Below are 21,928 nucleotides of genomic sequence, written 5' to 3' on the forward strand. Positions count from 1 at the left end.
TCCAGGGCAAATTAATCTGAACCTTTTTTTAATACAAGAGTTATTGACCTGATTCCTTTATACCCCATAGACTCTTCTCTAAAGCTTAGTTTCCGTGTTACCTTTTGAAGTCGTTGCAGGATAGGTGTGCAGTTTGCATTACCAACAGCCTAATTAGGAAGTGTAATGCCCCTTGGGACAACAAAACCTTCTTCATATTCAATCATCCAGTCCAAAAATATACAAGGTGGGGCAATGAATCTTAAAATTGCCAATTTAGTGAGTTTCTAATCACAGATACTTCATCAGCGGACAAACGAAAAACCTCAGTAGGTGTAGCACTTAAAAATCTGGGACAATTTACATGTAATTTCAGGAATCAGCAGGGATACACAGCTGGATAAAAATAAAAAGCTTGCTGTAATTGAAAATTGCCTTGCAGCTTGTTTGTGATTAAAATGAAGTTCAGTTCCTTGAAATCTTGTTTAGCAATTAAATCTGTTTTACTTAGGCAGGGAAATATTGTCTATTGTCCTTGAATGATAAAACCAGTACAGACATGCTTTAACATTTCATGCTAATTGGACATGTGTATATACAAAAACTTGGCAAAATCCATATTCAAAAACTTGAAGGCTTTCATTTGAGCATAATCAAGAAATGCTCTCTCTCATTAGAAGAGGCTGTGGTCATCTATATCACTTATAAAGAGTCTTGGTGACAGCTGTTGTGTTTTGCACCAAAAAAAAAAAAAAAGTTTGCACCTCTCTACACTAATAGAGCAATTCTGTGCAAAAGCCAGTGTGATAACTTTACCTAAAACCTGATTGAGTTAAAGTTCGACTGAAATTTTAAGTTAACCTCTAATGGAGTTGTTGTTTATCTTGCTTTTCCATTTTCATATATTTTTGTTTGGTGTGTTGGATAGATTGAGAAGTGTGAGAGTTGATTGTTACAGTAAAACAGGCATTAGAGAATTCAAACCTTTTATTTCTTTGTTTGCTTTCTTAAAGCAGTTTATTAGGTTTTGAGTAAGAAATAGTGTTAAGAAACAGTTGCAAATAAAACTTGAGATATTACAATTCTTAGTGCTATTTTCACTGTAATGTTTCGTCTGTTTTGTTTGTTTATTTGTTTGGTTTTTATATGAGACCCCAGTCCTCAGTAGGTTCACCTAGGAAAGATAAAACTTGGATTAGTAAGGCAAAAAGTTAAATAATAATTATAATTATTGAATCAGAAAGGAAAGTTTTGTAGCATTAAAAAACTAAACCCCCCAAATCCAAAACCACAGGGAAACTAATCTAACTTCTAATCCTGAACAGACAAATCACCTTTCTTATGTATAACCTATGCTAAAACATGCACATATACATAGTCATACCCTAACACTCATATAATTTTCCTTATATGCAGTTCTTCAGTATATATTTCCATAATTATGATGTCCCTAATGATGTTATAATTTTAGTAAGATATATGTTTGGAAGATAGAAATAATATTGAAATAATTTCAAGTATTTAAATATGTAACTGAATTAGTAACTATAAAGATTTTTTTTAGCCTTCTGTTTGAATGTGTTTCCAGAATGTATTCAGTTCTAGGTAATCGATATATCATTCTAGTAATTCTTTGGAGCAGATGAATGAAAAAGACTAAGCCATAAAGGAGAGTTTCTTGTCAAAGAACAGATGACATGCAATACCTCGCTTGCTATTACTGCACTGACTGAACTAGTGGAAATGGCCTGAGAGGACAAGGCAGAGTGTTTATAGCTTAAAGGCAGCCAATTTTGGCTCCAAAATAACTTGAAGTTAGAAAAAAAGAAGTTAAATTATGTGGGAAAAGGTTATTCAAAACAGCCTAATTGAAATGTTCTCTAAGAAGTGCTGAAAGATCACTTGAAAGACTCAAGCGAAAAACAAGGACATTAAGGGAGGCTAAATAAGAGAAAATGACTCAGTCCACCAAAACAAGGATGAGGAAAAAGATTTAAAAATGAACAGAGAAGGAAGATACAGAAAGGAGAAACAAACCTGAAGGAACTGAAAAAAAGGTACATACACATCCAATAAGTAGTTTGGGAAAAAGTTCATTAGCTACATAAATAAAGCACCCACTGCCACCATATTTTAAAACTGAGGAGAGAAATCTGGCAGTAATGTTACACATATAAATAACTGAAGCTGTACAGCAATGTAATTTCATTACTATTATGGCTGTTAGCTTTAGTTTTAATCAAGGAAATGTTTCTGTCCCTGTCACTGTTACAGAAACTTCAGAAGGAGGTGTCACATCAATTGCAAGCTACCATACTGTTAATCAGTAAGTTTGTGTCTTTTTAGATAACAACATCCAGGTGCTCCAAATGACAGAACATATTCCACAAAAACAAACAAACGCACAGTCTCCATCACACACACAAAACCAAACAAAACCAAGCAAAACAAAAAACCCAAACCCAATTAAAACCTCTGCAACAACAACAATGCACCCATGTATTTTTAATCTAGAATTCTCTTTTCTGGGGAATTTGTGGAAAAATATCTGCAATCCTAGGTCTAACAAGCGACACTGAATTTACAGGTCAGTATGTATTCCTAGCACTGTTCCAATGTACTTTATAGTTACTGCCACTTCTACTTATGTTATTAGCACATTATAAAGCTAGCATGAAGACAAATAAAATGTGACAATTGATCAGTTAACATAAATTAATACTTATTTTCATTACAGTTGTTAATTTTTAAGTTTGAAAAATTGTTCTTCAGCAATGAGTTTTGGTATCAATAGCAAATATAACCAATGGTTTTAGGAACTACACAAAGCAAAAAAAAACCTCAAAATGATGAAGTCTAAAGAACTTAGTCCTTATCTAGAAAATAATTCAGGCTACTGAGGGATTCTCAGCTGATATTTGGATAAAGTATGAAACATTTTAACCTTGTATTCATTTAGCTTTTGAAAATGTAACGTTTCATATTTTTCTCCATTTATTTTATTGTTTTAAAATATTCATTTCATAACAAAAGCATGGAGCTATATTCCTAGATGTACCAGAAAGACACTCTTCCAGGAAACCGTTCTTCGGGTTTTTTTTGTTATAGAATCTGCTGGGATCAAATCTAATCCCCTGGTGTGAGGTAGCACATTTTCACAGGTGCAGTGGAGCAGGGAATCTCAGCTTTTAATGTCACGGTTCAAATCTTAAAAATGAGCTTAAAATATTTTGTAGTTCTCCAAGAATTTGAGCAGCTGTATCCAGAATATATTATCTTTGGTGTTTTGTAACAGCAATCGTCCCTTTAATTTTCAACCGTTTTTTACTGCATTTGTTCAGAGCTGAAGGAAAGATTGAATATTACCTTTTTTTCCTCCACAAGGTATGCAAAACAAAGCTAGAGGGGTGTGTTTATGTGTGTTGGTGAAAATCAGGGGAAAAAAAAAAATTAAAAAGCTTCTTTTTTCATGCTATGGCATAGGAAGAAGCAATGTACAGCAGAACCAGCATTCATAGGTCGGGCTATGACCAGAATCCCACAGATAGTGTGAGATTTTCCCTGCTGAGTCCAGTCGCACTTGAAAGTGGTGAGCAAACTTGTGCTTGGCTTCCTAATTTATTCAGCACCTGGGGAGTACGAGAAGCTTTCTGAATAGCTGTGACAACCTTGAAGCACTCCTCCCATCCTTTGCAAAACAAAGGGCTATGTTATGCCTTAAACATCTGTCTTTTGCTACTTTGGACAGAAAAGATAGATGGCTGTGGAAGCAGACACTTTGTCTTTCCTTTCCCAAGGCTCTGTGAAACAAAGCACAAATTTTTGAGATAAAGACAATTAACAGTGTTGCTGTCAAGGCCTCACGGTTTGATTGGGATGATCAGAGATGAACCACATGGCAGACAACCAACCGCTAGAAGAAATTGTAAACCAACAGCTACCCCTGACAGCCCAAACAACTCACTTCTGATCAGTACTGTGAACTTTCCCCTACTTTCCAACCCCGTCCAGAGGACATCACAGGACCGATCAACCTGTAGAGCGGTGATATCTTACCCTCTTTCTCATATCTTAATCTAACATATCTACTTCATTTTTCTCCTCTATCCCTTTTTCTCTTTTTCCTGAACACATGAAAGTAATGTCGTTGTAAGTTCTGCTGTCCAAGTCTTGTTAAGTTTTATGTTACAGTTACCAACTGTTGCCAAGCCACTGTTTTCAGTTGGGTTTTGTTGTCAAAGTATTGCTAAGTTTTATGGTACAGTTACAGACTTTTGCCAAGCAAATCACTGATTGTTTTTAGTAAATTCATAATTGAATTGAACCTCTCAAGTGATTGTCTATTGACACGTTGTGTTACCATGCAGAGTACCCAGAGTTGATGATTATTTTGCCTCAGCTATTGCAATCACCTCACCTATTGCAATCATAGACAGTGCAGCAATCTCTGTCCAGATATAAGTCCTGAAGATGGATCCCACCATCTAGGTCTTGGGCTGCAGGGAAAGCTTGGTACTCCTTGTCGAAAATGAATATGGTGAGGGTGCCTCATACTCAGGAATGTGTGATCTAGTAGATATGGTGCAAGGTGTGTAAGGTGAAGGAGATACATGAGAAAGGGAACAGATTTCTTCACATCAGGAATGATAAACAAGAAAACAAAAGGATATTCACAAAGACTCTGAGGTGGCAAGAGTCTAAGACCACAGGCATGTGAAGTTTGATATGGCCACTGTTGAACAAGAACAACAGAGGACATGAAGTAGTAGAAGTATGCAAGCTTGTGATTTCTGGCAGTAGAAGCAAGGCTTCATCTCTCTGTGTGGTTAAGTCCATGGTCTTGACAAAGAAGGCACAATAAATAAATTCAGACAGGAGGATTGTGGGTCAGATTTCAAATTAGAATCAGCCCAGAGAAGAGAAAGTGGAAAGTGCTAGTGGTTGCTGACTGCCTCTTGTCTGGGACAAAGGCATTCATTTGCCAGCTATACCTAGAACCACTTGAAGCAGCAATGTATCTACACCAGGATCTGTAGCATTGCATAAGGCCCACTGAGTTTCATGTGCTTCCTGTTACTATACCTTGTTGCTCAACCGTGATGGCACCAATGATACGGCCAGAGAAAATCCTGAGCTGACCACAGTTGTGTTAGGGACTTTGTGGGTAAAAGTAGGAGGACAGAAGGCCCAGTAGTGTTTTCATCAATCCTTCTGGTCAAGATAAAATAAAAGGCAGATGCATCCAGCAGACTAGTGGCTGGCTGTGCAGCTAATGTCACAAGTAAATTTTTTTTTTTTTTCCACGGGGACACCTTGTTTAGAATGAATTGCTCTAGGGAAAAAATTAAATTCAGTTACAAAAGAACAGCTGTGCAACCAAGCTTAGTTGCCTGGAGAGAAGGTCTTTAACTATGCTTATTGGAGGATAGGACTGAAACTCAATAGTGAGTGAGGATGCAAGCAGAAGAGTTATGTGAGGGAGGTTACAAGAGCAACTGTCATATTCATGCTTAGAAGAAAGGGTATTGAGAGGCTTATGTTGTTTATCTGTACACCAATGACCAGAGCCTGGACAACAAATAAAAATAATCACTGGTCTAAGCATGATTGCAGGGTATGATGTGATTGATATCATGGAGACTTGGAGGGACAGAGCATGTGACTGGAGCACAACTACTTAAATAGGAAAGAAAAAGAGGTGGCATCTAGGCACCCCTTCACTTCACAGAATTATAATACAAAGCCAGAGGTACGGTCTCTTGAACATCTCTAAGTCATAATCAGAAGAGGAAGAAACACAGACAAGATGACTGAATTCAAGACCCACAAGAAGGCTTGGAAGGTAAGCTGGACAGTCAGGGCTCTGGACTTGCGGAGAGCAGACTTTAGTTTATTCAGGGAATTGCTAGGGAGAATCCTGTGGCAAGTGTCCATGAAGATGAAGGAAGCCTGGGAGAGTTGGCTGAAAATTTAGGGTAGCTTATTGACAGATTAGTGCTTTGTTCAGGAAGATGAAGATGTTTGGGAAAGCATGATTGTTTTGTCTAAGCAAGGAGATTCCTGATCAACCAAAAAAAAAAAACAAAAACATAAAAACTTCTACAAGAATGGGCAAGAAAATGTTGCAAGAAAACTACTTGAGCACTGAGTGACAAAATCAGAAATGTCAAAGCATAATTCTAGCTAAAACAAATAAAAGATATTAAGAATCATTATTTTGCTTGGAGCTCTTTTCTGGAAAAACATAATTGCAGAAATTTACATTCCTATAACACTTTGTTAATTATATATTACTCTCATGCTTAGGTTCCTAGGCATCTTACAGGGTGACTAGATTATACGCTCTCATAAAGGATTGCAACATTACATTTCCAGATAGATTATTGAACACAAGAAGACAAGCAATGGAAGAAAATACGGTTATGATAACAGTTAGTATTGCTAATTAATCCCTCTAAGGAATTAATGAGACTGTCTGTAAGTCTCTTGCTATTTGATATTGGGCAAAACTAATCTTAAGGATAAATGATCCCATGGACCACATTCCTATTTTTTCTCAGTATTTATTAAGCAAAGCTGAGAGAAAGGGCTCAGCAGTGAGAATAGTTGCTGTTATGCCTGAAAGATTGTTCTCGCATTATTAAAGAAAATGTGAGTTTTATCCCACCTGCAGTGAGTTTTAGGACTTTCTTAGGCACTCAGCAAATCTTGAGTGCTAGTTTTGAGCTAAAAATAATGCTATGTGGCAGGTTAAAGCTGAAGATTTAAGTTCTTAGAAAAGCTAGTTGAAAAATACAAGTTTCTGAAAAACAAGTCTTTTTGTGACAGGCTTAGAAAACCTGCTGTTCTCAGTTGTAAAATGGAATACTTGGCTAATTCAAAAAATAGAATGTTTGTCTTTGTAATATTAGTATGTTCTCTGGAAATTCAAACCCTGATTATTCCTGATTCAGTTCATGAACTTTACTGTCTTGTCTGCTGTCATTAGAGAGCTATTGACTCTATCATAGAACAATCCTCCCAGCATCTTCTTTGGCTTCACTTTGCATAAATAAACAAACATCCATTGGGTTGATTTCTCAACCACTACTAAGGCATTTTGCTAAAATGTCAAATTAAAAACAAAACTCTCCGCACAATAACATGGGTGACTACAAATCGTCCAAGGTACTGTGAACTGAAGTACCACTACGTAAACTAAATTAGACAAAAGAAGAATATATCCTTTACTGAAGTGAGCTTCCCAATTTTGAGGGCAAACTGTCTGTTCTGGTGGAATTAAAAATTCTTGGAGATTAACAAGATTATAAACTTTTCAAAAGTTCATTAATAATCTTCCATGATAGTTCAGGAATGAGACATATATATTTACAAGTAGATCTAAATGACCAATAAATGTTAATACCAGTGAGGAAAATAAAAAGTGGTGAATCTTTCAGAAGATTAATTTCCCTAGAGAAACATTTTCTGTGCATATTACCTGAAAAAATTTGAGACACAGTGAGGACAGAAACAGACACACAAGTAGTGCTTTTGAAATAAAAAGTTGAGGTCTAGATGGATTTGGGATGTCAATATTTGATATGGTGTAAAAGAACCTAAAAAAAAAAAAACATAGAATCTGTATTGGTTTTAAAATATTGACCTCTCTCAGAATGTATGTGTGTCTTCTAAATATATTACAAACTAAAGCAAAGACAAACCCCTCTTTATTTGCAACATTATGTATGTTAGATGTGGAATGCATATCCGAAAATGCAACTGCCAAGAGAAAATGCTGTGCAGTCTTGGTTTATGACCTGATAGAAACAGAGAAATTTTTATATGAATGATTCTAAGGATATTTTCATCACTCTTTTATGTTTCTTCCAGATCTCCTGTTTTTTCCTCTAACAATGTACTGTCATAAGTGGATAGAATTCAGTCATAAAACCAGAACAGATTAAATTACATTTGGAAAAAAAAGCAATCAAAACATACACTTTCCTTTCATTAGGGAAAAAAAAAAAAAAAGAGTAGGGCCATTTTAAAGTAGTGAAAGTAACTTCAAGTACAACAGTTTGTTCGTTAAGAGCTTGGAATTGCTCTGAAACTATTCATGAATCCTACATATTGCTCTAGTTTACCATGGTGTTTTCTATGTGATTGCGGTGTTTTGATGTAACAGAAAATATGAAGATTCCCTTTCAGGCACCTGTAGAATTTCCTTATTTCTGGATTCATACATCACAGAAAGAGTGCCTTGTGGGAGGTCTGACCCACGGATTCCTCATTACCCTTCTTAAAAGAAAGCTATGCAAGCGACCTGACATTCTGCTCTTCTGCATAAAAGTGATTTTTTCACTCTCCTTTGATTTCCTTAACACATTTTTTAAAACTCTGTTTAAGCTGATTAGCCCAGATGTTTTAAATCAGATGGACCAGGTATCTGGCTTTCAGCTACAATAACCTGCTTAGCATAAGTTAGTAAGAGTCATAAAACAAGTTATTACTGCTAATTTATACTTGTGTAGTGGAGAAGAACTGGCCCTTATTTTTAATGAGTAACTTTTCATCATAGTTTTTTAGATATCATGTCTAAGACTGATTCTATAGTCTATTCATTCCATTAAGTGGAAGGATGTTTTGTGTACAATTTGTAAGTATAATTTCCATTACATTATTTTCTGATTTTGATGTTAGTTCAGCTTTTATTTCTATCCAAACAAAATCAGAATTGTGTTTTTCCTTAAAATCTAGAAACTCTTGATGTGTAATTCTGCTTCATTTCCTACTGTACAAAATATACTGTAGATAATATGGGGTTTGTGGCTACATTTATTTAATTAGATGATAATGAAATTAATGCTTTTGGAATAAATGTTAGATGTTAATTTAATGTTAATTTTTCACAAGTTAATATTAAATGTTAAAGCCAATTCAGAATTATCTAGAGGACTGACTTGTGTCTATGTATGACACACTAATTTAAAATATTATGAATAAAATTTTGTCACATCCTTTTGTAAGTTTACTGGGGAACAGCCACTACCCAGGTAGTACTGTCAGGTAATGAGAGAAGCTTCTGCAGAACCAGTGCAATTCACATAACAAGTTAAGCCTGTTGTCCATCCTAATGGCTCTATCCTCATGTGTATTCTTTTGCCTAATGAATTTCCTCAAGAAGCCCTGTGCAGTGGTGACAAAAGGAATAATCTGCCTTCACCTTTAAAGAGCATAACTTCCTTTTCTGTTGGTGAACTATGGTAACGACTTCATTTACATTGGTGTTCGCTCAGGAATTTCTTCAATGATACTGCATTAGAAACATACTCAGAATAATTTGAGTAACTGAACTGAACCATTAAATAAGAAAATTATTCTTAGTTAACATCAATGATATTCCTTGAACAGCTTAGGAGTGAGGACAGACAAAAGGTTAACAAACTATTTAGAATACAATATTTCCTTTTTAAAAAATTTATTTTAATTTTTGTGCTTTCAAGTCTGTTTTATTTATTGATTGGTTATATTTAATTCTAGCACTGGTCTTTCTGGGTTTGAATGAAATCTTTTGCATTTCCTTTTGTAGGAAGGCAGTAAAATAAGAATGAGAAAGATCCAAGAGTCCATAAAAGCAGACAGAAAGCTAGACAATGTCTACTGCATTCCAGATGTGTCTATGTCCATCTGACATTTTTTTTCTCTGATATTCTAGTTTAATTAATAGGTATAAAATCTTGGACAAGCCTAAGAAGCCAAGTGCTGATGGTAATCATCCTTGATGTGGTTCAGATTCCTGCTCTGAATTAGGGGAATTTTAGTTTTGGAGATTAATTATCCAGTTACAATCTATATGTTCTTCTTGGATTTCATTTTTGTCTTCTAAACAGAAATTCTTTAATAGACTTTGGAAGAAGATACATTTGCATTTCAGTGAAAAGGAATGTAACCATCTGATCCTGAAAACTTTGCCAAATGGTGTTAAATTGCTCAAGACAAGTATGAATCTGGGACTTTTACGGGAGGAGATTTCTAAATTTCCATAAAGGGATGATAAAGATGCATCAGCAAAATATGAAAATTTGTTGTAGGCTATACCGTTTGTTACTTGTACAGGATAGATCACTTAGCTACGGTTGCGATCAGAACACTCATTATGTGACCATAATGTGAGGATTACTGGTAGTCAGTGATCCAACACCTAAGTGGAGTTTGTTGAATCAGAAGTATGATCTTTTTAGAGGCTTTTTTTAAAAAATCTTTTTGCAGAAAGATGAAGGCAGAAATGATAGTAGTAACCCTTATGTTGAAAGCTGTGGTTGATAGGTGGTGGTAAGACAGTTAATACTCTACGGACATCCTTTTTATATATAGGTATTTTGAAAATCATTGTATCAAGATAGGAAGAACCCAACTCTCTAGTGTGAATTAATTTTCTGTGGAATATTATTCCAAAGCAAATTTAGTAACTGTGGTGGTGTTAGCTGAGAATAGAAACAAGGAAGACAGAGAGGAAGGACGGAAAGGCCCTAACTGTAATTCTTAAAACTAGTACATTATACTGACAATGTGTTTATCTTCCAAAAACTCTTACACAAGATGTATTGCTATGAAAAAATTATGATATTTGGAAACAGAAGTAATTTGTCATGATGCAGATGCAAAATGCATTTGTTGGACATCCCGCTTTTCTCTAGAAAGTCCTGATGTGATGTTCTGATATTTTAGTTTGTATAGCTATTGAGGTTTCCAAGATACTGTCAATTATTTCTCACAGTGTGAAATTTCTACTGAATTTCTAAAATGAAAGGTGACTGTGAAAGCACATCGTAAACAGCTGCATTTTTTGTGAAAAGCTGTGTCTATCTCACTAATGGAGATTACATGACATGCTTGAGCCTATCCAGCTATGTATGCTATGCATTCAAATATCACAAAATATAACAAAAAACTTCGAAAACTGAAATTTCAGTACATACGCATATCAGCATTTTACTTTTCAGTAAACCTCACCTTCCTCCTGAAATATATCAGAAGTCAAATTTTAGCTAACAAGTATATTGTTCTTTTAAATCTGGATTACAGTGCTTTTGACTTTATTCTGTCTACTTTTCAGTGAAATGAGCAACAGTAAAAACATTTTCTCTTCTTTTTTGACCTGTTTTATTGTGCGAAGGAAAATGAGACATTACTTAGATGTGACTAGAGTCAGTTATAATTATCTAAACTTTGCTTTTTTAACATCTTTTTAAATCCAAATATTGACAAAGAAGTAAGACGGCTTGGCTACCCTTCAAAGGATATTCAGTATATTTGATCAATTCTGGAAATATCTTGCTTGAAATCCATTTGTAGAGAAAACAGCTGTCAGTGTCTCTTTTGAAATATTTCCTGACATTCAGCCTGAAAACAGTCAATACAAAGTTTTAGAAAGCACAATGGTTGCAGCAGTTCTGAGGTCTGAAAATAAGGTGAGTGAAAAATAGCAGTACATTGTTTCTTATGTCTTATGTTTTTAGTATCGATTATGTAGATGTGTTCAGCAATATACTGACTATCATAGAAATATTTAGTCTGTGATTAAAACAATAGGATGGGAATGAGCAGATGCAGGTACAATTCCTAGCCCTTTCTTGGACTTTATTACATAATCTTGTTCAAGACAGCATAATTATAAATATGCTTATTGTGTTTGCTCATATCTTCTTGTACTGATATTAGGATGCTCACCTCATCATCATTTGAGTTCTTTTAGAGAATATTACCTCAAGAAAACATATATTTTTCGGTTCTGGTGAACAACAAAATAATTATTTGAATGTACGGCACTGTTTTTTATAGGTGAAAATGTCTTTATTTTTGGATCTTATGAAATCTATAGAGCTGTTAACCTTTCAAAAAGTGTCTTAGAATAGTTTTTTTAGAAAACTCAGCAAGCTCAGTTACTTTTGCAATATTGCAAGAGTTTCGTTGCCCAGAATTCTAAAATAATAATAGCTTACCATGGTGACAACTACCTGGCTAGTTATATTTTTTCTAAATATTCCTAATACCTTCAGAGATTGAAATGATTTATATACATAAAGTTTGAAAACAGGGGTTAGGAAAGTTTTTAATTGGTTGAATTGACCTGAATTTCAGTCCAGCTGAATTAACAGCAAACCTGACAAGCTTTTTAAAGGAAACTATGCCATAGCAGGCATTATCAGCACTCTACTGCCTCAACACTTACACTGGGCTTTCAAACCTGATTATGGCCTATTTGCACCTATATGGTCCGGAAGTTCATTGACAGCCATCACCCCTATGACATTCACAGCCACTAAAAGCCCACACATTTCTGAATGCATGATTTATGCTATGTAGAGTTCTCTGAAATCTATTTATACATATTTTTTAAAGATTCAGGGCAGATACCTATTGTGTTTCTTTTTGCCAATGCAAATATTTAGAACATTACTGAAAAATCCTCTAAAGATTTAGTTTAAGGCAAATTAAAAAAAAAAATAAAAGAAAAAGAAAAAAAATATTTAGTTTGTTCTTTTCAAACTCAGTGTCAGAATTACTTGGAAATGTAATCCATAATTCAATTAACTCTAAAGTATCCTATTGATCTTTATATTTGCTTAATATAAATAACATCAGAATGTCAGAGAAACACAGCAAGATTGAATGTTAATTCACATTAGTTACAAATGTGGATACATGTAAAGTCATGTAGCTATATACATATATCTCTGGGATTTTTCCTTTGCTATGAATAGTATCTCAAAATTACACTTCAGATAAACCAGAGACTCAGCATTTATCAGAATTAAAGGAATGTACTAGTGAATGGTTCATATACTGCAAGGATTCAGTGAATGGAAAGTTGCTTGTTACACCTGTGATGACTTCTGCTGTTTAATTCGAATTATCAAGTGCAAATGCAACTACTTAACAAATTTGTAAATACTTAGTTTTCCAAGCACTGCATGGATTTATCACTTTAATTTATAATTTTTTCATTCTTAGAGAACAATACTTTTAAATTAATTTTATGCTTTTTATTTATAAGCATATTAAATAGGTAGCCATTTTTTAAAAACTTACTTTTAAGCTGCATGTCGTACAACATCTCAACTACCTTTTGGATTTCTATCGTTTACTTGACATACACGAAATATTATGCCAGCTCTCCTGTGCCTTTTGAGAAACACTTAGGCTGCTCTTGTGAGTTTTCAGTAAGATTTTTTATAAATGGAGCTTAGTAAATATTTACAACACTTTAGACAAAGTACTCTAAAACGCATTTAATTAACAAATTAAAGGGATATTGCAATTCAGCTGTAATGATTATTAGTAACTGCATCACAGAATGTAATGTTATATAACTAATATGAATAGTGAATTCATTAAATATAATCATGCGTTTTTACTAAACTTTAGTCTGGGTGCCAAAATCATTGCATTTTATTAAAACAGATACTAATATATTTAGCTATAGGTTCTTCCTCTGCAATTCATTCAAACTCATAACCATGTCAACAATTAGACTTATCAATGAAGGCTAATGAAGACTAATCCTGTTGGAAGTTTATAAAATATCAATATTTTTGTATAATCATTGCATAATGGGTACATGAGTTAAAGAAAGGAATTTCCTTTATGAGATTGGCAACCAAAAAATGTTCCTATTACTGATGTTAAATACAGTGAGTGGAATATAGGGTGAAATACTAGTTATTAATTTACATTAATGTGGTGCTACTGTTTTCAATAATTACATTGAATAAATGAAGGTATGAGATACTGTTTATGTGTGCGTGTGTGTGTTTGTATGTATACACACGTTTTGGAAAGAGGAAAGAGCTTCTGAGACAAACAGGACCATTCAAAATATTTTTAAAAGTCTTATCTCCTGACTGCTATGCGTTTTAGGTGGAATAAGTATGCCTTTTTATATATATATCTCTCTACGTTATATATAAATATGTACTTGCACACACACACACATATTGTAATTGTAGTTTCTTTAAAGAGTTTTAATTAGTTTTTAGAGTGAGAATTGTAAAAAAAAGTGATTAAGACATGTCTCTCTTTTACTTCTCCTTATACCGAACAAAAAGACTGTAGAAAAATAAAATATATCATCTCACAGCATGTGCTTTTAAATAGAATTGTTGAAAAGCTCATAACATTTCAGTTGCTGTTGTCATAAGTCACAAGAGCCACTCTAGAAATTTACAAAATAAAGGACCTAAAATTAATAGAGCACTTGTTTACATGTTTTTGCTAAACAGAATTGTATATTCAATGGAAAGAACTGTTCCTATAGTAAATGCATAATGACATTTTTTAGAAAAGGGATATGAGGTCTCATTATTCCTACAGTAATTAGCATTGATCTAATCTCACTTCTAATAGAATGGAATTAGAATAAATTTCAGGAAAGTCCCATAAGTAATTTGGGTTTCAGTTTCTCTGGATTTTTTTTTTTTTAAATTTTTTAATATGAAATCAGTCTTCAGCCTTTTTGTAGTTATCTGATGACAATCACAGAAACATGGGATTCCAGGATAATTCAGATTAAAAGGGACCTCAGGAGGACTCTACTCCTACTTCCTGCTGAAAGCAGGGTCAGCTGTGAGATCAGACCAGGTTGCTCAGGATTTGGTTCAGTTAGGTCTCGAAAAACTCCCAAGGATGGAGACTGCACAGCGTTTCTGAACAGAGCAGTTCTAGTGCTTGATTGTCTTCATCAGGAAAAATGTTTTCCCTTTGTACAGACAAGATGTCCCTTGCCTCTCATCCGTCTGCCATGTATTGAGGTGTTGAGATAACCCATTTTTTTCTTCAGCAAGGTGGGCTGCTGTTAGGTTCCCTCAAAATCTCTTCTCCAGGTCGAACAAGTTCCATCCCTCTACCAGCCCTGGTGAGTCCCTGCTGAACACACTCCAGTTAGTATCTTTCATCTGGGGAGGGTTCCAAAGCCTCATGACTGATTAAGAGAGAGGGATAATCATTCCTGTGCACCTCCTGGCCATGTTAGTACAGCCCTGGTTGCTCTTGGCCTTCTTTGCTGCGAGGTCACACTGCTGGCTGCTACCCAGCTTGCCAGTCACCAGCACCCCCTCAGGTCCCTCTCGGCAGAGCTGGTCCTGCACTCCATTGCAAGTGCAGTCCTGGCCCATGTCATTCCTGGGGGATCTTTCTTACCAGAAGCAAGACTTGGCATTTGTCCTTGCTGAATTTCATGAGGTTCCTGGCAATCCATTCCTCCAGCCTGTCCAGGTCTCTCTGGATGGCAGCTGTGGCAAAGAAAGTATCAAGTGTTCTGTGTAATTTGGTGTCACCTGAAAACTTGATTAAAGAGACTGTTGTCACCTTTTCAGTTTGTGCTATTTATTTAGCAGTTATTCAGAGGAAAAAGCTTACTAATTGTAAGAACAGAAGTGAAGATTATATCTGGTTATTGTCCTTTTGTGTGTATGGGGAATTTCTATTTTTGGTCGGCTTTGGGAATGTTCTTCTGATTACTTTTTTTGGAAAATATTGCAGCAAAGCTGGATGTCTACTAAGTTTGAGGCTGTCAAACTTTATTTTCTACTACAATTTAGTATATATTTTTATATTTGACACAAGAGTCTTCTAAACATTAATCAGGAAACTATGTAACAATGTTGCCTCTTCAAGGGAAAATGTCTTTTTGACTTGATGAGTCAATATTTAGGTTTATGGGTCAAACTTTAGTGGTCTGTTTTAGCCACTTGAGTGACACAAGTAAACGTGTTGCAGTTAAATTTACACCTGTATCTCTGTCTCTGTCTATATATCTCTATAAGGGATTTAGAGATCACTGTGATGGGAGTGTTTAGAAGACTGGTAACACAGGCCAGTGTTACCAGTTAACTTTAGAGCAAAGCTTTACGAATTTCATTCATTAACAACACACTTCATGATGTTTAATTTTGATGTATTACTACTCACTATCACTGTATACTCACTACAAATACAAAGTTGTCAGTCTTTAAAAAAACTTCTAAATTAGCTGTGAGTATACAATATAATGGTTAACCTGCAGCTAATGTTAATGGCTGTGGTCCTTGATAAGGAGGTCAAGGTGATCAGTTTTGACAGCCCCTTGCCCAGAGTGATTTGACCTGAAATGGACTTGTCTTCTTTCTTCTCTGTGTCATCTTCCTGTTTGATATTCTTATGATGTTTTCCTCTCTATCAAAAGAAGGATTTCAGCTCTTCCCGATATTGCTTCTCTTTGTTTCAGTTCACTTAAAGGTGACAAATAACAGTGAAATAAGAAAATATTTTATGTCATGCAGATATCTATTAATTCTTATTTAGTGAATAAGGTACTTATTAGATGAGAGGTACTAGGTATTAATATAGCACACATATATGTCATTATTTGGTCTGAATATATAAATCACAGCCTGAAAAAGGGAAAGTGCATAGAAAAGGGAAGAAATATTTTCAGCATTGTATGGCACAGATCACAGCGCTTTTCACTATGGATTCATGCCATTATAGAGCACCATTTCTTGTCGCAGTCATGCTGCTAAATTTACAAAAAACTGTATGACACTGACATATTCCTCCAGAGATAATGACAAATACAATTTTTTCAAGTACTTCAAAAGTTTAAAAGGAATCCAGAAGTAATATGATGTCATTGATTTAAATTAAAAACTATGAGAAGGGGTTTATTAATTGTTTTTCCGCTACTTCTTTCTTTCTTTTTTTTTTTTTTTTCCTTACCAGATGAAGTAATAATGCCAGAATCAAAGTGAATTTAGATGAAATAACTTCCAAAATTTTGGCATAGCCACTATTTCTGCAGTACCCAGAATAATCCGCAAAATTTTTAGTAGGCTTTCCACAGAGTCAAACACAAGCTTGAAGTTCTGTAGCAAACATTTTTTCCCTTTATTTTCATGCTTAGGGATATTTCCTAGGCCTGAAATGCAGGGAAATGTGCTACAAAGCCAACTTTGCTCATCTTCTGTATGTCTTCCAGATAGATAGGTCATGAAAATGTGAATTTAACAATTCAAGCTGTTGTCTTCAGTTCTTTAAGTCCATTCAGTCCCTCATCTAAGTTATTTTAATCTCTTTTGAACTTAAATTTCTGGTCCATCATATATCCTTCATATGTAGTTCAATTTTAGGCTGAAATAGCATAAAATTAACTTGCTCTCAAGATAGTTATTAATAGTTTTATTGTGAGATTAAGTATTATATTATATATATAATATTATATATAATTATATTTATCAATCATCCTGAAATTGATACAAACTGACCATAGGTAACCTTACTGAATGTATATAAATTTAACTAGATGAAACCTGAAGTCTCTGAGCAAAAAAAGCTGGGTCACTCATAACTTTATTCATTAGTGAGTGTAAGTATTTCCTAACTGAGCTCATGAGGCTTTATCAGCACTAATCTACTATTCCTTCTTTAAAGCTTACAGTATATTGAGAAATTCTAATGTATGTTAATTAATCTCTTGAGTATGGCAATTTTGAGGTAACCAGATTAATTCACCCAACAGATCAGAAGTTGGCTCCACAGTATATTTTTTACTTTTTTAATATTTTTTAGGATCATGGAAACATTAAAACATTCATGGTATTATGATATTCAGTATTAATGAGGTTGCTGGAATCATCTCAGGTATTACTATTCATTCAAAATTATGCCGAAGTCAAGAACTATTTTAAAAAAACCCAACAGAAACAAAAACTAACTTTATTTATTATTTTTAAGAGTGAGTTGTAAAAGTATAATTTCTTGCAGTATTCTTGCAGAAGTCTACCTGTTTAAAAATAGCAATTCACATCAGAAGCAGAAAATATTGTTTTCAGATGACGTTTATTTTACAGAATCCAAAATTTTCGTGATGGAATGAGATTCACAGGAAGTCAACAGGCTCTAAGTCTCTGTATTTTGTGCAGGGCGAAATCTTTATACAGGTGATACCCCTGAACACAAAGTAGGCTATAATGATTGAAATAGTATCACCTTTGAATTAAGCACCAGGGGACCAAAGAAATGCATAGATCAGTATGAAAGTAGGGTGCCTGACAGATAAATAAAACATGAAATAGAATTCTTCTGCACATATAGAAAAATGCAACTTAAAAAAATCTGCACTTTAGCTGAACTCATGGATAAGAATTAGAAAGACTCTTTTTAAACATCAAACAACTGTAATTGAAAGAAAGGCTACAGCAAGCCCATATAATTCTTGATCATTGCATTTTTTACACAATGATTTTTAAATGTCACAACTTGATTAGACACATTTTGTACTATGGGAGTGTGGATTAAACCTTTTATTAAAATTTCAAGCTATTCTTGAATCCGGAACCCCAATGTAAAAAATGTACAGGTAGAAATGCTGAAGTAGTTAGGATTTTGTGTTATCCAACAGAACTACAATACTACTGGTCTTAACAGTAATAATGAATTGAAATGTATGTTTTCAACAATTCTTCTAAAAATTTCTTGAGAGAAATTGTTACGCATATTCCATTGTTTCAACTAAAAGATATTTCTTAAAATTGTAGTAAGAGTTAAATTATTAATTTATCTTAATATACTGTACAAATACTGCATCAAATATTAGTTAAACTGACATGTACTAAAAAGATATTACATCACCTTACCAAGTTTCAAGAATATCACCAAAGAGATTTGTTCTTTAAATGAGTACAACAGTAATAGTTGCAATGACAAAGCATTTGTCATATTCAAAAGCTCTTTTATACTATTTGAAGATCTCTGCAATTTTTCAAATTGAACAAAAGCTGCCATTTGCAACATTGATAAAGTTCTTATGTACCAAAATGATTCCTATTCACTCTTTTGCTCCTGGGATATATTTGCCTGAAGGCAATATTAAATCAAGTTGTATTTTCTTAGACAACCCATGTCATTCTCTATTTCTATAAGTCTTATGATACATTATTTTACTGGATTTTGTAGTTTTAGATTGCAGTAATTGTGATGTTTGTTTTCCTTAGAACTTTCTCCCATAATTTAAAAAAAAAAAAAAAAAAAATGCTGCTGAGACCATATAAGCAGAGATCCCCTGAAAATGAGACATTGTAAATGAGAATGTTAAAATGTTTGGACTTACATTTGAATGAAGAGAATACAGAAGTATCTTTCATCCATAGGGAAATGCTTCATCAAGTAAATTCTCTGTACAGAAATAGCCAAGGATTGATTACAGCTTTATTATCCTTTCATTCAATTTTTATTTAAATATTTCTATGTGTGTTTGCATTAAAATCAGGTCTTTCTACTGATGACATAACTTTGTTATGAGATGTAAGACAGATAATCAGCTTTCTGTGAAGGCAGTGTCCTTGCTATTGAGGGGTTTGGCTGCTGGTGTAACTGCCACTGTCATGGCATCTGTTACCTTTCTTCAGCACTGCTGCTTGCCAGTCTATAAAACATTCAGCTTCCTGGGGTAAAAGGAAAGTAAAAAAGAATAGTTGGGTGCTATTTAATTATGCTTACCAATGTAACGTGCATATTTTCACATCACCTTTATACTAAAAATTAGACACTTCAGGATTGTAAGTCGAGTCTCAAACTCGCCAACAAACATAGGAAAATTTCTAATATCAATGAAGTGTTTTACCCAAACAGTGCAAGACAACATCCTATCAACCCTACAGAGACATAGTATTATTTGGGAAGTAGCGCAGACTGTTTTTTTTCTTTATAAACCAAACATAGAAGTAGATGGAAATATCAGAGTGAAAAGACTGCCATTCATGTCTTTGCTGTATGCTTCCTATTGAAGGCATTTGGGGTAGGGGGCACAGGGTAAATATGTTTTGAATACTTTTGAGACTTTGGTATGCTAAGCTTGCATCTAGAGTAGAATGAATATAAATATATAGGGTACTTTTGAAAAGAAGAATCCAAAGTGTTTAATATCAGCTGAGCCACGTGGAAGAAATTACTCCTTTTCTAGTTTAAAATTTTCCTTATTTTTTTGCTGCTTACCAAGCTATTACTGCAGTGTTTCTCTAGAACTACACTAAAGATAGGGTGCTCCTTGTGTTAGTTTCATTACCAAGCACTAAAACAGTAGGTCCTTGCCAGCTAAACCTGCAGTTCACATCTAAATGTATCATTTTTTATATTTGTTCATCTTTTATAGTTTTATTCAGTTATATCATTGTGGTTATGTTAAGCTTGTTTGGGAGGGCAAGGGGCTTTTTTGGTTGTTTGGGTTTTTTTCTTTCTTAAATTAAAACCAGTTTACCTAGGAGAAGCATGGGTCAGCATCTCTCTGGAGGCTGGGAGGCCAGCGGTGCCCTGTGGAGGCAGGGCAGGGCCTGGTGGCCAGGGCCTGTCCCAGCAGGGTAGATGGCGAGCAGGACAGCCGGGGGCACCAGGGGCAGCCCCAGCCCTGGGCATCAGGCATCTCCCTGGGGATGAGAATAGCCCAAGGCTCTGTGGGGCCAATGGCCATGCAGGGCTGTGGGGAGTTGGAGACCAGCCCTACTGCAGCATTGCCGGGGCAGGGAAAGGAACATTTTTGTTAATTTTGAGGAAATTATATTTAATCCTGTCACATGTCATGCTGTCTATGTTGAAAAGTTTTGCGAATGATTCTCTGGCTTTTATCCTTTCAATTTCTTATCACATATACTATAGTTTCTGTTTAAAGTGTTTCTTGGCACAGATCTGAAAATAAACTTTTCTTTACATAAAATATGCAGTTTTTTTGGCCTTCTTTTCTCAAAAGAATCATGGAGTGATGCCTATGCCATTTGTTGTATTTGATATTTAGTTATTTTCTACCCCATCAGTTTAGTTATACTGCTCACTTCTCAGTCATGATAGATGGGAAGGTACTACCTTCCTGGAAAAAGATAAAAACTAGTAGACTGGTATCTGATTGGGATATTCAGAATAGTCATACTTTCTTTCATTGTATTTCTAGCCTGATCTGTGTATGAACAATTCCTTTCCCTATGGATTGTGGTATTTGGTCGGATGTCTCAAGAATAGTTTTAATTCTTGCCTAAGAACAGGATGAAGCATCTTCAAAGTTGATGAAATTTTTTCACATTGGTTGTCTTTGCTGCAGGACTTGCAAGACAATTTACAGTAAAAATGTTCTTTCTTGGTGAGGTGGGTGTGTGTGTGTCAAGGTTTGATTGCAAGGCGACAATAAACCATGGCAGATGCTTTGTTAGCCCCCTCTCCCCCTCAGCCCTTCTCGCCCTCCCCCTCCAAGTACAGGCAATAGGAGGGCAAAGAGAGACAAAGAGAGAGAGAGAGTTGGAAAAAGTTAAAAATGTTTTACTAATACTACAAATAAAATAGAGAAAATAATACAAAATATACAAAACCAATCTTGAATTCCCCAGCAAAACTCAGCACTGCTCCAGCAGCAGCAGAGCAAACACCTGGAAGTCCTGGTTTGGACTCTGCAGCAAACCAGAACTGGATTCAGGGATGCAGGGTCTGTCGCTAGGCCTCAGATTTGCAGGGACAGCAGGCAGGGTCCTCCCCAGATGTCGGCCATAGTCAAAGAAGAGAAAAAGGGCCGAGACCCTTGTGAACTCCAGCTTTATATGAAGTATCACGTGAATGGGATGGAATACTTAGTTGGTCAGTTTTAGTCACCTGTTCAGTTTGCTTCTCCTTGGCCCTCTCACGGGATGTGCATCCTTATCAGTGACCTTGCATTCCATTGCTATGTCTACCAAAACATGTATCCTACTTTAGAAAAGTGCAGTTACTAAGAAGACTTTAGCTGAAAGGAAAATTCACTAAAAGAGAAACTTGCCTTGTTTTTAACAAAACCAGGACAGTGTGTTTATTCCCTTTTGCCAAGTGGCAACCATAACTACCTAGTGATGAGACTATTCATTTTTTGGTGCTTTATCATCATTCAAGGCATTTATGGGGCTAAGGGCTTGATTTATAT

Source organism: Caloenas nicobarica, chromosome 4 (genome assembly GCF_036013445.1).
Source record: "Caloenas nicobarica isolate bCalNic1 chromosome 4, bCalNic1.hap1, whole genome shotgun sequence".
Classification (NCBI taxonomy): Eukaryota; Metazoa; Chordata; class Aves; order Columbiformes; family Columbidae; genus Caloenas; species Caloenas nicobarica.